This window comes from Paralichthys olivaceus, chromosome 14 (assembly GCF_024713975.1).
Source record: "Paralichthys olivaceus isolate ysfri-2021 chromosome 14, ASM2471397v2, whole genome shotgun sequence".
NCBI classification, from domain to species: Eukaryota; Metazoa; Chordata; class Actinopteri; order Pleuronectiformes; family Paralichthyidae; genus Paralichthys; species Paralichthys olivaceus.
This window is the reverse complement of record NC_091106.1, coordinates 11,651,704-11,671,737: the sequence shown is the minus strand read 5'-3', so window position 1 is coordinate 11,671,737 and position 20,034 is coordinate 11,651,704. Positions and strand designations below refer to the sequence as shown.

General features: G+C 40.0%; 1 protein-coding gene across 3 annotated transcripts in view; it reads right to left on the bottom strand.

Annotated features, from left to right (window-relative positions):
* eys (eyes shut homolog) overlaps positions 1–20,034 on the bottom strand; it is a 188,816-nt gene that overhangs the window by 152,451 nt on the left and 16,331 nt on the right. Inside the window, exon 1 of one of the 3 annotated variants that reach the window (XM_020092703.2) lies at positions 5,198–5,374. The exons of the other annotated variants lie outside the window; for them this stretch is intronic. The gene's annotated coding sequence lies outside the window, so the exon portion shown is untranslated. Of the gene's footprint in view, positions 1–5,197; positions 5,375–20,034 lie in introns of those variants that run through there. 3 annotated transcript variants of the gene reach the window in all.

The window sequence follows — 20,034 nt, the reverse complement described above, 5'->3', positions numbered from 1 at the left end:
GAAAGTACTGCACTGCCTTTGTCTTTCTCACGATTGCAACAGAAATCCAGCAGCGAGCATGCAAAGACTCTGAGTTTGTATATTTTAGTCAATACACTTTATCCTAAAACTAAGTTTTCACAATAACCACTAATGCACCATTGCTAATTTGTTTGAGTACAATCCAATGTGAGAAATCTAGAGGCTGTTTCGACCCTGCTCAGTCTGCATGATTAATGCAATTTAAAACCCCAAATCACATTCATCCTTCTTAATTGTGCTGCAGTTCAAGTTCCTTTAATCTGAATAACATTCAATACTAATTCATAGTATTACAGAGATCTATACTGTTGGCCTCGACTTAATATCCCAGAAAACATTTTGGTCTGTTTATTTAAGACACCTTAAAGGCATCGATCCGTTGGGATTGAACTGCGGGCGGCACAGAGAGGTGTTCAAGTAATAAGGGCCATGGGGTCACAAGCAAAGTCATGTACACAGGGGTCAACCATTTGTCTCCCTCGGCCTGCTGCTATCGTTATGGCTCAGTTTAACCCATAGTTTAGAATGCCTATCACGCAGGTGTGTGGAGGCCAATGGATCAAGGAAACTGTGTAAATCCTCGGTTGACTGATGACTAAGAGACACAGAGGGGACACAACAAATTATCACATCAAACAAATGGGCCCACACGGTATCTGTCATTACTACACAGAATAGGCTACAGTGGCTGAAACGCTTGGCTGATGAATGGATTACCTGATCGACACAAAAATTCAATCTGCAAAATCAAGAATTTTCTTTTTATTAAGCAAAATGTAATTGTTAATTGTCCCATATGTAAATAATTGCTGGTTCTATATGTTTTCTATGATAGTCAACTACATATCTTTACACTCTAGTGCTGTTTTGACAAAACAAGAGATTGAAATACAACGTTTCCTGGGAATTTGGGAGGGCTATTTTCAGCAGCAGGCTAATCAATAATAAAGGCACTGGAGAAATCATTGTTTGCAGCCCTATAGGCAGGTGTTGAATTAACAATAAGCCCTACACAGGCTATTCCACAGCACACCGAGTACAGCTTGAACATAAAGTAGGCCACATCTGAAAACATTTGACTAACTTGCCATCTAATCAGAGAGATCACACTTTCTTTTTTCTCTGCGGAAGAAGTAAAGTTTGGCTCATTAAGCCAGAAGATGGTGGCTAGTGAGTGAGGCACAATTGCTAGTTACGGTATGATGGCACTTGTGCAGGAACAAGGATGCACAGGTGTAATTCTGAGGCAAACATTGTTGAGACAAATAGTGCCAGCCTCCTTGCATATGGTAATTTCTCTATGATTTGCTTGATTCTCAGACCCTGACAGCTGCAGGGACTGCTTGCTGCTGGTTACTTTTGCGCAGTGCACTGTGCTTTTGTTTGGGGACTGCAGGTGACTTCTTCGAAGGTCATGTCTTGCTGTTAAATAGAGTGGAATGAAAATATTGATTCAGATCATAAGCCTCCTACTCGAAATCTGATGCTTTTTTGTCGTCCCATATTTTCCAGAAACATCATCAAAAGAAAAAAGTGCTTTACAAATCTCTTCACCTCGATGAAGCTGCTAGAATTATTCAATCAAAAGCCAAAAGCAAAATAATCTCTCCAGTTTTCAGTAAAGATGGTGACTAATGAGGTGAATTAACCTTTTGGGCTCTATTCAAACAAACAAACTAAGCACATAGAGCACATGGTGCATTTAGGGTGGGTCCAAATCCACTTTTTGCTGGCACATGGTTTAGAATGGTTGCTTTTAGTCTCCTAATTAATCATTGATGTGTCTCTGGCCTAACATGCAGTAAACCTATCAGAGTGCCATCTCTCATTCCCTTAAAAAGCCAGGTGCTCTTGCACTTTGGCAGATCGCTATTATACGGGCGCATTTGGTGGCAAGAGCTTCTGCGCACTTTGCAAATGATCAGACCCCCTGTGTGTGTGGTAATACACCATAATAACAGTTTGACGCTGCAGCAACGACTTCAGACCAGGTTGTAGTTGACCGAAAGAGCAAACGCTTTCTCCCCCCTCAAGATAATGCGCCTGATTATACCTCATTTTAACGTCCATGAGCGCTTACAAGTGCATTTACCATTCAACAACATGGGTCACTCTGAAAAGAGCACTTTGGCAAGACTTTGAGCAGTGTTGTAAATCGGGCCAAATGACCGACATTACAGAGTCCTGGCTCATTTTTCTTAATAGTTTTGGTGAGATTTTGGAGCAAGAGTATCATTCGACACAGCATACCAATTCACTCTTAATAGACTCGTCCCTTCTCTGTGAAGAAAAAGAATATGGTTTGTAAAGTTACTTCACCTGAAAGTCTCATTGTAAACTCAGAAACTCTAAACCAACTCATGTCTCTGTCCAGTCACTGTTAAATGAACGCTCCATTTCTGTGCAGGTTAGAGCAGAAAGTTGCATCATCACCGTGTTTCTAAACACATTTAACAGCAGAAACAAAAACCACTTCAGCTCCAGAAATGTGCACTGTTGCTACAGAAACGTCATCACGATTTGAAGGAGTGAAACATAATAACTCCGACGTCCTGCGGTTTAACTTCAAATCCATAAAACTCTGTTCATTTTTCATTGTTCTATCAGCAGCAGGGCGCCACTGAAACAGCACCGAGCCATTGATGTCACCGCAGAGCCACTGGAGGACTGATTAGCCAAACACCAGCAGGCTTCCGACCACAGCCGCTGTCAGGCTGATCGTTTGTGCTCCCTGGGTAGCTATCTGGATCGTCACTAATCAGTTATAACACTGATGAGCATCCGGGATCGGCACAGCCCCTGAAACCCAGCCCCCGCATCAATTTTCCTTCTCTAAATGCGGTAATTGATGCCGACGGCAAAACCAATTTTGCATCAAATTTCAGGATTGTTTTTCCTAGAACTGTGAACATTAATGAACTGGAAAATCACACAAAGAAAAATCACATCCCTCTGAATTCTATATATCTTGAGTTGTACAGTTAACCTAGTACTTTTTTTGTGTCTTTGTTCTCTATAAACCCAAGGAACATTTTAAAAGAGATGGCAACTGCAGGACATCGCCGAGACCATTACAGCTCTTGGAAAGTACGACAACAGGTCGAGTTTGGCCAGACCCGGCAGCGGCACAGCTTCACCAGCGTGACTTCACTTTGAGGAGTTTTTCATTTTTAGTTTGAAGAAATACCTCCATCAGTCACTGGCCTCCATGTAGAAAGAGTCTATAGAGTTTCCTGTTTATTTGGTGCTGTGGAGGAGAAGCTCAATAAGGCCGGGCATCTCTGTTTGGAGCACTTCTGCAATGCTCAGGGGAATTGGGGTATATGTACTGTATTCTTTCAGCCTGCATAAAGGAAACGCAGCAGGTCTCAGAGGCAGCATGGTCACATAACCATGATCCAGCAGTCGACCAGAAAATTGCTTTATGATTTTCTCACCGTGTAGGCAGGTGGATGCATGAATTAAAACAGTGCAGTTAAAAGAGTCCAGCTCACTTCAATCAGGCGAACACGCCTTCTCAAAATCTCCTAAAAAGCTGTAGTGTCCTTGTTCCGAAAACAATCAGTCCTTGGTTTGTCAAGAACTTATTTTTCACATTTAAATAAACTGAGACTGAGCAAACCAACAAGAGGCACTTAGCTACTGAATCTGATATTATGAAGTGAAATTATAGAGTGAGCATAGAGATACGTAATCCTGAATATACAAAAAAACAAGATCAACCTACTACAAACTACATATTTTGCTGTGGTTTACAAATTATTTAAACATGGACGTATTGGTGAAAGACATAAAATCCATCCTCCATATACTAGACACAAAAGTACATGGGAAATGTTGCACATAAGGGTTATTGTACATCACAGACGTTTGCTCATGTCATGGAGTAGAAGAGAAAACAGTCTCCACTGATTACTCTGCAGAGGAGGTTAAATTTCCAGTCCCATGTGTCTGTCCGTCTGTTATTTCACAGGATATCTAAAAAAAAAAACTGTTATCAGATTTCAATTACATTTGGTGGAGGGTTTGGCCCTCAGCCAAAGAATTGAAGTGATTAGTTTTTAGAGCCAACCTCGATCCAGATCCGAGTTTCTCTTAGCAGAATCTAACACAGAGAGATGGAGCATTTCTGAACAATTTTCACCTTTACAGCAACACTTCTACTTCTATAGAAAAAGTGACACAAGTATTCTCGGCTGTATCGCTTGATGAAGATTCTGATCACTTTAATCTCCACAAACCTACAGCTAAACATTTTCTATTCTCAAAACTGTGAAAACACAAAACACTCACGGACTATGTGACCTTGTGGGAGACATTTGTTCTGTGTGTTGAACACATCTGTCAACCTACATGTACATAAATACATTTCAAGTGTTTTTACAAGTAGTTTCTCTGTTGAGCCTGATTAGACATAGACATAATAACAACAATAATTGTTACCTTTCATCAAGGATGAGGTTGTTTTCAGCCGACTGTTGGTTTGCAAGCAAAATTATGCAAAACAATACTAAACCACAAAAGTTGGTGGAAGGATATTGTATGGGGCAGTGTACTCAGGGAATAATTCATGCATCTTGAAGAAAAAAACATGAGACATATTGAGTGTGTGACATTTCGTTGAATTTAAGGGGCTGGTCAGGCTGGAGAAGGTGAACATTGAGTTCTATTCTATTTTATTTCATGGTTTTTCATGCTGGGTGGTTAATGAAGCCACTCAGGCCACTCATCATATCTTCCACATCATCTTCCTGTGTGTCTGTACAGTGACTCATAGGTGATTTTATGCTATATGTCAAGCCTGCTGTTCTCACTGTGTGTGAAACGTCTGTTCTTTCAGTCTCTAAAAGCTCTGAGCAGGTTCAGTCATAGTGCAGGATACCACCTGTTCTGGGCCTGAGTGAGGGTGAAGCTCAGTGACAGAGACACAGTGGACTGAACACCTCTCTCTCTCTCACACTGTGAGCAGCCACAGGGTCTGCATTACCCAGCAGCTTAGCGTTACATTCAGCCGGCTCTGCCCCCACACCGCACAAGGCCCAGGATTTACTAATGGACGCGTAATCTGACTAGTGAGGGCGCACACATGGCCCATCTGCTGCGCAAAGCGCGGCTACGACCGCGCGGTTAGGACAAGCCCACATCGTGCGTGTGTGCAGGTAGGATGCATGCTCACCATCAAGCTGTAAAGGTGATCCACTCTGGCACCGCTACGCGTAATGGCGCGTTTGGAGAGTTTCTCATTCAGAGGGGAGATGCGTCCCTCAATCTCCCCGGGGAGTGTGACAGCTGAGCCGTGTGCGCGCACACAGGAGGAGACATGTTGCTAAGGAAGTGTGATCAGGGGGATGGAGGCGTGCCCGCCCGCAGAGGAGAGGACCCAGTGGGGCAGGGCAGGGCGGGGATACTGCCTGCCTGATTGATTATTTAATTGGCCTTAACTAAATATTCATTAGCCCAGCAGAGTCATTATCTCGTGTAAACAACTGGAGCTCTCTCTCAGTAAATGAAAATGATTTTATGGAGGCTACCTGTGGGCTGAAGAGAATTAAAAACTAAATTGGCTGCACCGTCTAATCACCATAATTGGACCATAGCAGATCCTGATTTGGGATAAAAATAAATAAAAATATTTAAAAGTAAGACTCCAAAACTATTTCTTCAGTGAATGGAAGCTATTTCATGCATTACCTAAGAAATACACACGCATTACTGTAATACTTTGTGTTATGTAAGAAAACCCAGGCCCTTTAACCCTGCCTGACCTTGCTGCACAAAACACTTTGTCATGCATGAGCTGTTTCAATGACTTACACTTTGAGCAGTGCAGCCATTCTGAAACTGGAGCCTTGCACTGGATTAAAGGAAGGTTCAGCATGCTCAGGAGCTGCCTTCATTTGATCTATTGATGAATATCAGATGAGAGGATTAATGTGGCGCACATGTCTGAATCAGGACTGTGTATGAAGATGGGCATCGTGACTGCTCCCCAAAAGTGAAGCCCAAGTGTCTCAATCACCACCTGGTGGCTGGCTGCAGTATAAGTCAGCAATCCCTCCACCTCCATTTTAATGGATGGGACGTGGGTTAAATTAAAGGGACAGTTCACCAAAAAAAATTGAAATTCACTCATTATCTCCTCACCACTATGTGGATGGAGAGGTGGTTGAAGTGTTTCAGTCCACAAACAATTAAGGAGTTTCAGGGGTACATTCACAGCCCAGATTCTCCTCAGCCGGCTGGGAAGCCAACCTTGCGATGCTGCATTCCTAAGCCTGGTGTTGGACTGCAACTGTCCGTCCAGGAGCACTACCAGTGTCCCTGAAAAAGTCAGTCAGGGGAACATCTTCCATCTTAATTTGCAATAGCATCAAGGGTTCACGGACATCATCCATGAAGACGAAACAGCTATTAAGAAGGTAACTAGAAAAGTGGAAAAGGGCAATTACAAGAAATGTAGCATTAAAAAGTCAACAAAACAAAAGAAGTACTTTTATTAATAATACCAAATAATCAGGGTTTAGAAACCCACCATTTTTCTGGCCCATTCACCACAATAAAACAGATTTTTATTGGCTCATGTCTGAATCACTGACATGATTCTCTGACCCACTTTTAAGCCTCACCAGTTGAGAAACACAGCGAGGTGACAGATGTTTTTATAAAGGTCACTGGCTTCTGTTTCACCTTACTTCTTTTTTGTGATTGTTTGTTCACAGTAGGTTTCACAACATATTTCATTTTTTACCAGTCAACTTTCTTCTGTGGTTTATGCTCTATATACTGATTCTTCCCACAATAAGCTTTCTGTCTACAAGAGGCTCCGCAAATGATGGTCCTGCCCGTAGTTGGTTTCAAGTAATTTCAGGATCAATTTAAAGATGACTGCTCATCAAAATACATCAGAATGAAGCACCTGCCTGACCTTAAGACTTGACATATTCTATCTCCCATGCTTATCCCGGTGAAAGACATTTAAGCTCTCGAATTTGGTTTGCTTCCCCACTGTGACTAGATTAACGAGCTGCCCTTTTGCTTGTAGCATCGGCCATATTTCCTGCAGCTTTAGGTATCTTCATTAGATGTAGAAATATTGACCTTCTGCGCTTTTTATGAGAATATATATCAGAGAAAAGCAAGCATTTATCTATATAGCTCTGCAAACTATCCCCATCATTTCATAGCTCTCCTGCGCTGTACCAAGGCCACGGCCGGTATATTTTGTGGTAAACTTTGAGGTCTTATGTGAGGAGTTTGTTTTACCTCTGACCCCCAAAAATATATAAAATAATAAAATACTAAACAAGAAGTGGAAAAAGATGACACGCACTCATTAAATACTGATAAAGAACAAATAAAGATAAAATAACTACTTACATTTAGCAGAGTAAAACCTCTTTATATACAGTCTATGAGTAAAACCTGTGACATAATTAAGGGTTGTAATTAAAAAAACAGTTAAGTCATTAAGTAGGTAAATAATTGGATAAATAAAAAAGAATAAAAGGATGATTCTGTAAAACAGTCTCAGATATTAAATTGAGAGATAAATATAAAGAGTAAGTAAAATGTAATGGAAAGCCTCACTAAAGAGGTCGATCTTGAGTATACAGCCAATGAAGTGTGTAAATGTGATAATGATAATAATGAAGCCATGAGCACATTGTGACTGCAGTGGTCACTCTGCATTAATTGCCTCTCTCTATATAATGGAAGAAGAAATGAAAGAACAATTAGTGACAGAAACTCTGACAATATTCTAACATTTTGTCGTCTACAGCCAGAAAATAGATATTTTATCATAAAGCCAGAAAATGTGTGCGTGTGGTACTAAACAACCGAAGGGTTGCAGTGGAATTTATTGAACTTCAATTGACTAAAAGTGTTAGAAACTATTAACTTTAGTAAGTGAAATTTTAAGTGCATCGAGCGAAAGCAGACAAAAATTGATCAGCAGTAATTTCTGGTACTTTTTTTACGCCTCGCTGTAGGTTGGAAAGTGTGCAGGCTTCACTACAAGATGTGCTGACTCAGCGACATGTTAATCAAGCCCACTCTTATGCACACACAGTCAGCTGCACGGAGCCCGCTGAGAAATCCTCACATCCCTGTTGAATATACAGTAGATATAATTAGATTGTTGCACAGGATCTTGCCGGCAGAATTATGAACGCTGGTACACGGTGTATGTTCAGTGTGCAGTCTAAATAACAGTGCTGGAGTGTAAAGAACAGAAATTTGACAATCTGGGGGTCTCACATGTATTAGGTTTGTTTTGCAAGTGGCTGAAAACTTGGATTTCCTCCATTTATTTACACGCGTCAGACAATATTTTCTCTGGAGACATTTTCAGCCGTTACCTCTAACAAGCGGTGGGACTGTAGCAACATACGCTGACTATTCTCAGAATGTCAAATATGAAAACAGGCCTGGAAAAGTGAAAAATAATGAATACAGCATGGCATTGCTAAAATGTCACAGAAAAACACCCATGAATGAATTACTGATTCCTAGGCCAAATGCCATGTTTTAATTGTCAAAACAAGGAACTTAAATGTTTAAGGTGATTAGATATTAAAATAATATATTTCATAAGATATTCCTGAGAGAAGTAAAGAATAACATTTAGACCTTGTGACGCACATTCCGCAACCTTTCCCACTGTCTTTATTGCGTGCAGCAGTGTTCTGGGGTAAACACTGCTGTACTGCATGTGGTGTACACCCATTTAAAGCATGTGCAATATATTATCCTGCAGTTTCCCCCAAACTGACCTACAAAGAGTATATTCCCATCAGGTTTGGGGGACGGAAACATGTACAAAATGAGTAATTGTTGCAAATAGGAGGGAATGGGTTTATGTTTACACAGTTCGAAAATCCTAATGGCAACACAGCAAACACATAATCACAGAGAAGGGAAATGTTGCCTTGAGCGTCACTTGGGTTTGTAAATAGGACAAGACCTCTGTGTACTGCATACTACTGCATATAAGTGGATGATATCATAGGTGAAACAAATGGCGCCATTATCCTGGGAATTTTGAATAGCAATTGCGCCAGATTTGTTGTCTGTGTATAAGAATCTTTGCTCATTTTGGATTTTCCACATCCCTTTAATGGTAATCCATCACAGTTGTATTTGGAAACATGAAAGTGATCACAGATTGTGCTGTGCTGGTTGACTGATTACTCTGGGCTGAGTTGATAGAGTAGGGAGGGCGCTCCAAACAAGGACACTGCCATCTCTCTTTCTTTACCCCCGGGATTTAAATATTAAACATAAAGGATGGCAGATTATTATCCCTGTCACCTTGCCTTAAGCAATGATATTCTGTTTCAACAGCACCTGCTGTGTCACATATTAGTGCGATTTCAGGTTCTGTGGATGCTGGAATGTTTATGAGACGAGTGAATTAACACATTTCTCCATTGAGAGAGGGCTTCTCCGGTCATATAATCATTGGTTACAGTTTGAGGTGTGTCTTTGTTGAGTGTGTTTAAATGAATACTATAATCAACAAGGAATATTATATAAAAACGTTTCCTTTTTTGCAGCTTAAATAAAATTCTGCAGTAGGGTTGGACGATATGGAAAAAATCCTGTGTTAATGTCAAGATTAAGACAACAGTTGCGATGAGTCAATATCGATAATTACCAATATGACTGACACATTATTATTTCCTTCAAGTTTATTGATTGATTTTGACTTAAAAAACAGAAAAACATTTTTGCAAATCTGACGTGGCACAGAAAAACCAAATATGTTATCTCTCATTTTCATCCGACAGAAGGAAATGCAGCAAGTCCAGCAGTTGAAACACCTCGAGAAGTTGACATTAGAATCAATGCTCTGAAGTCAATCTACTTAGAGCCAGCTAAACTTGCTGGTGAGCACTGGGAATACAGAGAAAATATCATGGTCACGGTCGCTGCACAGTGTGAGGAAGTTTACAAGCATTTACACAAATCCGGATTCTGCACAGTTCTACAAAATCAGTCTGTCAGAAAAGCTGCAGATGAACAGCATCAAGCATTCATCTTTAAAAACAACATTTCCTCCACATTTTATCTCTTGCAAATTTTTTTGGGGCACATCATCGAAGTACATTTTCACCAGGAAGAGCTCAGACCATCTTATTTTCAACAGCCCGTTTCCATGACAACATTATCAAAATTCTGCTGCTGCCATCGTCCTGCATTACAGCAGAGACTGACATGACACACCAGGGCTTATTAAATCTACTCAGCATTTACATTTAACATATTTATTCATACCAAAAACGAATATTTACAGCTACGCAAAATATTGTCAAACTCACAGCTGCACTTGGGGAGAATGAAATGTTTCCTCCAAGTAGTTTTTTTGTGTTTGAGACCAGAAATGTACCCGTAAAGCAGCTTTGAGTCTAGAGCTGTTTTTGAAAAGAAAAAACTGGGTTATCTTAAGTTCCACAATAGGATAGGAGAGATATAGTTAGATGCTCCACTGCTCTGACTGTAAATAGACTAAGATGTGTAATATTCTTAACCACTTCAGCAAAAACTTGTTTTCACAAACTTTATTCGGCGAGCCGGCTGATTTTACGGCTGGTTTAAGGGGAGCTACGGCGTCAGAGGCATCATATTAGAAGTATCAATCTTTGTTGTGTCCTAAGAGATTTATGTGAAATCCTCAAAGCTGGCAAAATAAAAAATCATCACAGAAAGAACTAGACATATCAGTTACTGAGCTCTGCACTCACATGAAAGCTTTCGTCCATGCTGAGAAAATCAGTGAAGTAAAAATGTCACTACCTGTCTATACTGGTGTGCTGGTTGGCAGAATCCTCAAAGTATCTCCATGGCTTCATCCACCAAGTCATTTGGATCCAAGCCTCATGACACACACACACACAAGACACTGTACCCTAGTTTCCTTGACACACTGTCTTATCTGACAAGACCTACCCAGAAATGAGAGTATACTGCAGGAAGAAGCCTATAAGTAATGGGACAAAATAATAGAAATAATAAAAACATGAGCAGTGGGCCAGAGTAATTTATCATGAATGTAGGATGGAAAATAAGCCCATTGCTCCACCACCATCCATTCTGAACTCAAGTTATCTAGATGCACCTTAAGCTGCGCATTTTAAAATTAAATTAAATTGTCCTTTAATGCAATTTGCTGGTTTATAATCAGACAAAATAATTAAATACACACGAAACAATTGCTTATAAGCTTTTTCTACTTATAATTCCAATGACAAAACCCTGCAGAACAACTTTATTTTGGCTTCTTTTTTTCCATGTTGGCAGCAGCCTTAGCTTTTCAGCTAAAACATTTCTGTAATGAAATTCAGTGCAACAAAAAGAGACATGCCAGCAGTCACCCATAACCCTGAACCTGCTCTGGGACTGAATTTACATTGGTACAGTAGCTTTATCCTCTGTTGCTTTAGGGGCCATTCTCCCTGTCTCCCTTGCTCTGCCACATTGCCCTCTGCATTGCACTCTAACTCATACAAGCAAGCCCGGGAATTTATTTGCCTGCCAAAATACCACAAAATGTGAAGTCATTCATAACCTCCACATTGTTGTCATAGAATGCATTTGTTTTTTTGGTTTTTTTTTGCTGTTGGTCATTCCAACATTGTTTATTCAACTTTACTGAGCAGTATTTTGCAGTCAGCGATGCTCTGAAGATATTTATTCAGCTGTTGAGTAGTTCAGATATGCACAACTGACCATGTCACAGTCTTCTGAAGAGAACTTGAATGGGCTGGAGATTTGTAAGGAAGAACGTTGTGCTTTCACATCTTACGTCGGTTATAAGAGAAGTGTTTGTGATCACAGTCCAAACCAAAAGACGTGGTCTCAGTTGGGATAAAACTGAACCATGGTTCAGTTGCAGTGTTGAAACTATTTTTTGGATAGGCTTTCTGACTGCAGGAAGTAAAGACAGAATTAAACAATAGTAGTAGATTGGTTGCACAGATTCTTGCAGTCTACGCCTCCGACGATACAATGCTTAAATGACACGGATGTTCATTTGGCGGATTCAAACTAGTGTTGAAAACTGCACAGAAAGTTGGTGATACTGGTATTTATAACATAATGATTCACAGTGACAATGAAATTAACCGCTTCATTCATTTTCAAACAGAAAAATCAATCACCGCCGAATTGACAACTCACTGCCTTCAAAACAATCAATGTATATGTCTCTATAGGTAGAGGCTAAAGTCATGTAGGTGATGACGACAGGATGTACGCTGGTCATATGGATTCTTGAGTGTGCTCCCTATATTGTGAAACCAACACAACACGAACATTGATTTAGACCTTGGTCCAGTTTTTCAAGAGTGAAAATGCCCTCGGACTATTAGCTTGAGATAGCTTTCAGGTTGGTGTTTGAAGAACAGTTATGGATTTAAATGCAGATAGAACAATTAATGTGAACAGTTCTTATAGTATAAAGGATGAAACCTTTGCCTCAGAGAGCCGACGTGTATCATTTAAAATCTTCACCATTTATCCCTCAGACATTGTCAAACTCTGATTGGATACACAACATATAACCATGGTACATGAAAAATCATATCAATGTTAGCTGCTTTGTCTTGAAACGTCTCGCAGACCTGCACAGAAATAACTCTTTCTTCACTGAACTTATCCATAACATCGCTCCTCAGATGTTTTGAACAAAACTAAATGAAGTCCACCTTTGAAGTGTTATATATATTTAATACCACCCATAAGCAATTATCCCTGACACATTTATCCTGACCTGCACATCTAATATACCAATTCATGTTCAGATTCCCTCATGAATATTAATTCACGTAACCCATTAGCGTAGAGGTTTCTGATAGCCTTGAGTTGATGAACACGCTTTTTTTCTCTCTCTCTCTCTTACTGATGAAATAGATTTTCTATCTCAGCCTTTCTATTAAAAGAGAGGAAAAAAACAATAATTGAAGCCAAGTTGTAGCCGTAGGAACGGGAGAGAAGGATCAAGCACATCCTCCTTTTGACCTAGATATCAGTCGACCTGGCCTCCCTCCAACTGAATCATTACATCTGTGGTGTGATCCGAAGCAAACGCCACCACTGTCCATTACCCACAGGTGTCTTCAAGTTGCTTCAGACTTCACTCAGTCAGGCTGTAATTCCCTTGATATATTATGGGATGGTAATTGGATGGGGAGTAGCCATGACTCAGAGTGGCCGGTACATGAATCAAGTTGGACAGAGCATATCTTTGAACCCGTTGACACCTAAGAGGTCGGCGCTCTTGCAGTACATAAGCATGGTTTTCCTTTTGACGGGTAAGCACAGCACTAAAACTTTACAGTGAAGCTATCATGACAGCTTCTTTGATTTTCTGTGCTGCAATCTTATTCAACTGTTGGGTCGGGAAATAAACCCTGTCACAATGTGTTCAAAATTAAAGAGCAACAGAGAGAGAGGGGTGTCAATAAAGTTTATTTACTGATATTTAGAAAAGTAGGTCATTATTTTCATACTTGACTCCAAAGAAAGTCATCTTAGAAAAAAAAGCCCAGTGTCTGTGACCTCTGCAGGACTGTAATATAACATGATAGAACAGACAGGGGGGGGGGTGGGATGTATAGGTTGCATATTTTCAAACTTTTCCAGGTTAACCAACCCTTGCTTTAAACTGAACCAGTAAGAGATTTGTTTCATTTTACTAGGGGGGATGGTCACTAGCTCTCCGACCCCTGCAGTAGAGAACTGTGTACTTGTTGCGTGAATGTGTACAGTGAAAGCGGTATACCAAGTTTATGCTGAAATCTGCAGAAGACAGTAAAATCTTTATGGATAGCCATTGGCAAAGGTAGGATTTAACCCAGTGATTCTGATGGTCAATCTGATTGAGACAGAGAGAGCTTAATTTATTGCTTATGAACATGTTTGAAGGACACACTGTGAGTCCCTTGCAGACAGTGACACCATCACTTTGGGGTCTTGAAAACAACAGATCTAAAAGACTGTTGAATACAAGTATGTTATAAATATGTCTACAGCATGACCCTACCTGGAATTGAGCTATTTTAGAACAGTAACTATTCAGGATGTCACATTTTGTGTGAAAAAGAGTATATATATGTTGTTCATTCACAGAAATAATCTTGTGAAAAACTGTATCTGAGGTGCACTGCATTGTCCCCTGTTGTATCTGGTTTCTAGCCTTTGGTTATTCAACTAGGTGCTTGGACTGGATCAATTGTACCTTTGTGCAGCATGAGAAGCTGTCCACCTTGGAGGTTCCCTTAGTCAGCACACTTTGTGCCTTAGATGTAATATCCTGTTTCTATACTGAGCACTGCAGGTTATTTGTTATATTTCCCCTGGCACTTCATACAATATGTTCAGATGAAGTTGCTGTCTGTGCGGCAAAAGAACTGTTTGCTTACTTTGAATACGTGGCAAAATATTGCATGAAATTAAAGGCCAGTGGTTCAGGGATTATGATGATATGTCTTTATTTGTATGCATAATGAGTGTAAAATGTTACCTTGTGCAGCACTAGGGGTGTTGCGGGTCTTCTGTACATCACTGTGCATGGAATATTTCTGTCTTTTCATGATAAAAGAAAAACAATGTATGCATTTTGCTCTACGTCTGTAATTTCTTCTATAACGTGCAAGGTAGTGCAATTCCCAGAAGACTTACATCATCAAAGGCACGAGCCAACTGTGCAACTGAAAAGTGAATTATTCAATGTGTATGTTGTGATTTCCATATGCAGCACACTATGCGTACTGCTATCAATACTAATATCAATAACATGGTTCAACTAGTTTGTATGCCCTTGAGACTGAATACTGTTAATCAAGAGCCATGTATCTCAATGTCAATATCTTACCCCACTCAGTAATCATTCCGGAGCTGTGGGGATAGAGCACATTATGACATTGTAATGTTTTGAAATGCCATAATTTTGACCCATTTACCCATCAGACCTTATTTGCACAGACAGCAACGTTCTTTGCATCTGTGCTTGGAGGGGGAGATTTATCCTGCTTATTGCATAATCACTTCTTTCCCTCTGCCTTGCTATACTTAGCAAAGCAGCCTGACGTTTCACCAGCGAGGCCCACTGACACCTCCATCCTCGTAGTTTTCCAAGGACTTTACACTTTGATGTGCGCAGACCTGGCATCGTGAACGTTGGGCAGGTGTGCCTCGCATGCAAATGCAGCAGATGCAATTATTTGTAAAGGAAAAGCAAGAGTGTTACTCAGGATCCTTTGTCCATGTTGCCTGTGTTGAAGGTTACTTTCTGAATCTGGCTGTGTTCTCTTATGTGTTTGTGTTTTCATTTACAGCAATAAAATCATGTTTTCTACAGGATGCCATCATATGTATTCTATTGCTGTTGCTTTGAGGCTATTTTCTTGGCAAAAGTCTGGAGGAATAATGGATGTCTGTTTATACAAGAAATAAATATGAAAATCATATTTAGTTTTATATGATGCCAGAATATCATACAAACATCTATGTTAGATGCAAAGGAATTAATAATTAGAATCAATTGTTATGAAATATAAATGTATGGGATTAAAGCTGACTGGAATAGAGTGAAAAATCTTTAATTGGGGAGGACAAATTATTGCTGTTTCATCTTACAAATGTTTTCTTTTTGTTTCACACATGCATCAATGTTGAAGTGTTTGTATGATATATCTACAGATATGACACTTCTCATTGCAGAGCTACTGTAGAAAGACTGCCATGGCACCACCAGAAACATGTAACACATGCAGGAAAAATTAATTCAGCCACTTTATTCCCACTACATTGCAGATTGCAGCAATAATGATATCATGTACAGTAACAATCCACAAGCTGTGGCAGAGTTTCCAACAACCTCATACTGTAACTCAGAGGCTGAATAATAATCATCATGCTCTCTGTCAAACCAAAAGAAAGTGTCAAAACAAATCACAGATAGACATAAATACTCTGTGGCTGCATTATTATTTATTTAATAATTAATTTTGCATTCTATTTGCAGAAATGTTTTCTGTTTTTCAAATCATTATATATAAACTCTAGAAATAATAATTATTAGCAAATAAACTAACAACAGAAAACAAAAAACACAAACAAACGAAAAGGCGCTTGAATAATCAAAGTCCAAATTGATGATCTGGAAAGTTGGGGCAACAAAAATATAGGTTTAATATAAACTGTATATAAAGTAATTATCTTCAGTGGAGGTTCTTTTTATGTACCCTTTGATTTGAAAAATATTCTTTTCAATGCAAGTCCTGCGATTGCAGATTAATCCCTCTCGAAAAACCACTTTACGAAAAACAAAGCTGCAGATCAATCGACAATTGCTTTAAATTAGGTACAAATGGACTGGGAGCAATTGAGCGAGCACAATCATGTGTTGCAGTGTACTGGCACTGCTCCAACAGAAGACTTTCAAACACACTGGTGAGCTGGCTTTGTCAATTACGGATGCAGCAACAATGCCAGCACCTTGACGTGAATCGCAAGTACCCATCTCGGACTACTCAGGTTTAACTTTATGCACAATCTGTCTTGGCTGGACTCCGGCAGGTGGAGTGGGAGGTTGGGGAAGTACTGTCAGAGATAAGTTCTCAATGGGACAGTTTTCGTGTAAAGTAATTTATAGCGCCACTGAAACCTGGGAAGTGCTCCCCTAAGCCATCACATTCTCTGCACTTTTTTGTCCCAATAATGGGAGCAATTGTTATGGTGTGAAAACCAACAGTGCTGTAAAAGTCTGACCCTGAATTGCAGCCCCTTTAGTGAGCGAAGTTCAAGTGGAAAATGTTCATGGAAATGCATGTTTATATGATTTTTGTTCTTAACAAGACAGATCCTCCTCAAAAGCTTTTGGTAAAATGCACTCAACTAAGCCTGTACCAGCTTCCAAAGGTTGAGATGCTGGTAGCCTTTGCAACCTGGTTCCCAACCTTTACATCCAATCAAACCGCTGCCTTATATTTAAGCTTTTAAAGGTCAAGCTGAGTGCGAGAGAAAGGCTGCAGGCTGTAAAAGTGGCACCATGGTTAAGATGATGGATTATAGTGAAAATGTAATTGACATCACAATATAATAATGTTGCTTATTTAGCTAAACGCAGTACACCGGAGCACATTACTTATTACAAAAAGGAAGCTCGTCTTCGTTTTATCAGGGACAAGTTCTAATGGCTGCTTCACTCCTGTCAAATCACAGTGATTCAACCATAAAGGGTGCATTTTGAAAGCAATTGAACCCTCCTCGCCGATGACAGAATGAGCCTTCAGACACAGCCACCATCTTATGAAATGCACAGACTGCATACTCCCACTCGCTCTGCAGAAAATACCCTCCTATCCCATGCTGCCAGTTTGAACTGCTCCCATTGGGCTTCTGTCTTTGCCACACAGAGTGGACAACAAATAGACACTGAGCCTGGTTCCAGCCGTAGGCCATCCAGCTACTAAACCAAACACGGCAGCCACAAAAAACCCAAGCATCTAATGTAGAAACAGCTTCGCCTGCCCATAAGGAGCAGCAGAATAAATGTTCTTACTCTGACTGAAGCCTTGGTATGATTGTAGTCCAGTTTATATGAAACCCCTCTTCCCCAAAACACCTGCATAATGTTAATTTACAGTATCATTAACAGAATTGGATTAAATGAATCGATCACTTACTAAACTGAGTTAATGGTTTAAGATTAAATGATAAGTGAACGGGAGGAATCAAGAGCTTCATCTCACCTTCCCTTCACCATTGCTGAGTAAACTGAAGTGGAATCACAGCCTGTCTCTGGATGTAGTGTACAGCTACAGCAGCTCCATAACAAAACCCTTTGAGAGATGGGTTATGTAGTGTAGCTCTTTGTACAGGAATACTTGTCGTTTCTTCCTTTGTGTTCTGTTGCCAAATGTTGTCACATACTTGCTTAGTTTTAGCCACACTAGCGGCATGGCTGGAGGAATGTCTATATGTGTGACCGAGCCATCAATTGTTTTTTGCCTTTAGCCTGGTATTTTCACTGTCCTAAGATGTGTCCTGTGAAAGACACAAAATAACAACAAAAATTCACAGCACTGCAAAAGAAACTCAAAACATTTAACCATGGTTGCCTAATGTGTTTTTCACTTTAAATAATAATAGAAATGATAATGATATTTGATTTCATGGCACAGACAGAGAGGGCAGGGGACACTTAGAGGGCCAGACACAGTCATTTTATTTAACAAACGCTCTAATAAAGGTTTTGAACCATAACATTAAGATGTACTGTGATTAGCTACGTTAGGTTGTTGACCTGACCCAGTAACTACATGTACTCTCAGCAAACGCATTGGACTGATTCAAGCATGCAGGCAAAGTGTGTTTGTTTAATAGTTAAATAACAATCTCCATCATTAAAAATGGCTGAAATTAGATGCTTATTTATTCCATGACTATACTTTATAATGATGATTTGTTTTGATATTAATGGTCAGATGTTTAATCCTACATCAGATTTAGAAAGCGGAGCTTTACCCACTGACTAATTATTACGAGGACTGTATCTGTGACTGGTTGATAAATATGTGCAAGAATTGGAACAATGTGACCTTTTGCAAATATAAATGTCTCTCACAAGACATTATAATTGGCTGCACTGAATACCACTGGGAGAACAATTAACGATAACAAGCGAGTATCTTTGTCCCTGAACAGTCATGTGATGGAGTGAAAACAAATGATTCAAAGCTGTGTCTTGGCATGCATGAGATCACGATAACTGTGTGTGCAATGTACAGTATATACAGAGACACCTTCCCGATTTCGAGTCATTGTCTCGAAACAGATTAGACGCACGGCGCGCTGCAGAGGTTAAGCAGCATGCTACACGTGCGGGAAATGACAATGTAATTACTGAGATGACTGCAGCATCCTGGAGACCTGCTTTAGCTCAGCACACTGCTGACAACAAAACAAGCTCAAGCTCAATATGACTTGTCATGTCTGCAACCTGCTACACACAGCAGCTCATGCAAACTGATCGCAATCAATCAGACACTTGCATAATCATAAAGACGCTTAAAGGAGCGTTATAGCTGAATTCAAATCCACCTCGGTTTGTAAAATCTGCAAAGAGGAGAGAGCGGCAGGAACATTTTGAACATTCTCGTAGATGCTCTACATTCACAATATCTAAAATTTATAGGATAAAAATAAGAGCACTAGTTTTGTCTGCGTACTTTTGCTCCTGAGGAGTTTGTGGGGCCAGTGTGAAGCGGCTGCTGCTGCAGTATAGCTATGCTTGAGGAGTCTGTTTTTTTGTTGTCAGCAGGATTTCTTTTACTCCTACATAATTCATAACTCTGTCCTTCACTTTCATATAGTTCTACTTGAATGCGAGTCAACCCCGCGCACAGACACAAAAATAGATTTTAGTTCTGAGCATCCCTTTTCCTGCCACGGTAAAACCCCTCCTAACTCACATTGGACTTGAAAACTAAAATCTGACTGTGGCAAAGTGTAAAACTGTGTAGATTCAATGGAACTTGTATTTGCACAGGTAAACAGTGAATTTGTCGTTTCAGGATATTGTAACATATAACATTATGATCAACTCTTCAGATACAGCGACTCCGTTCATCTTTGTTTCAGCATGTGCAATCATTGAAATGCGTCTCTAGCTGTCTTTGTTATAAGTAAACTAAACTTCTAAAAATCTTTATCACGGTAGCCCACACAGGATTGATACAGCTTGTAGAAACAAGCCCAATTCCTCCAGATTGTTGAAGGAATACTTTAACAATTGGGGGAAATATACTCACTCCCTTTCTTGCTGAGAGTAAGATAGGAAGATCAATACGACACTGATGATATAGAGATTTTGCACAGAGTCAACCTCGCTGTTCCTCCCCTTGTTTCCCGTCTTTGTGCTAAACCGAATCTACGTGTTTCATTAACAGACACGAGTGGTGTGAATCTTCTTATCCAATTCCTGGCAAGAAAACCCTTTTTTTTTAA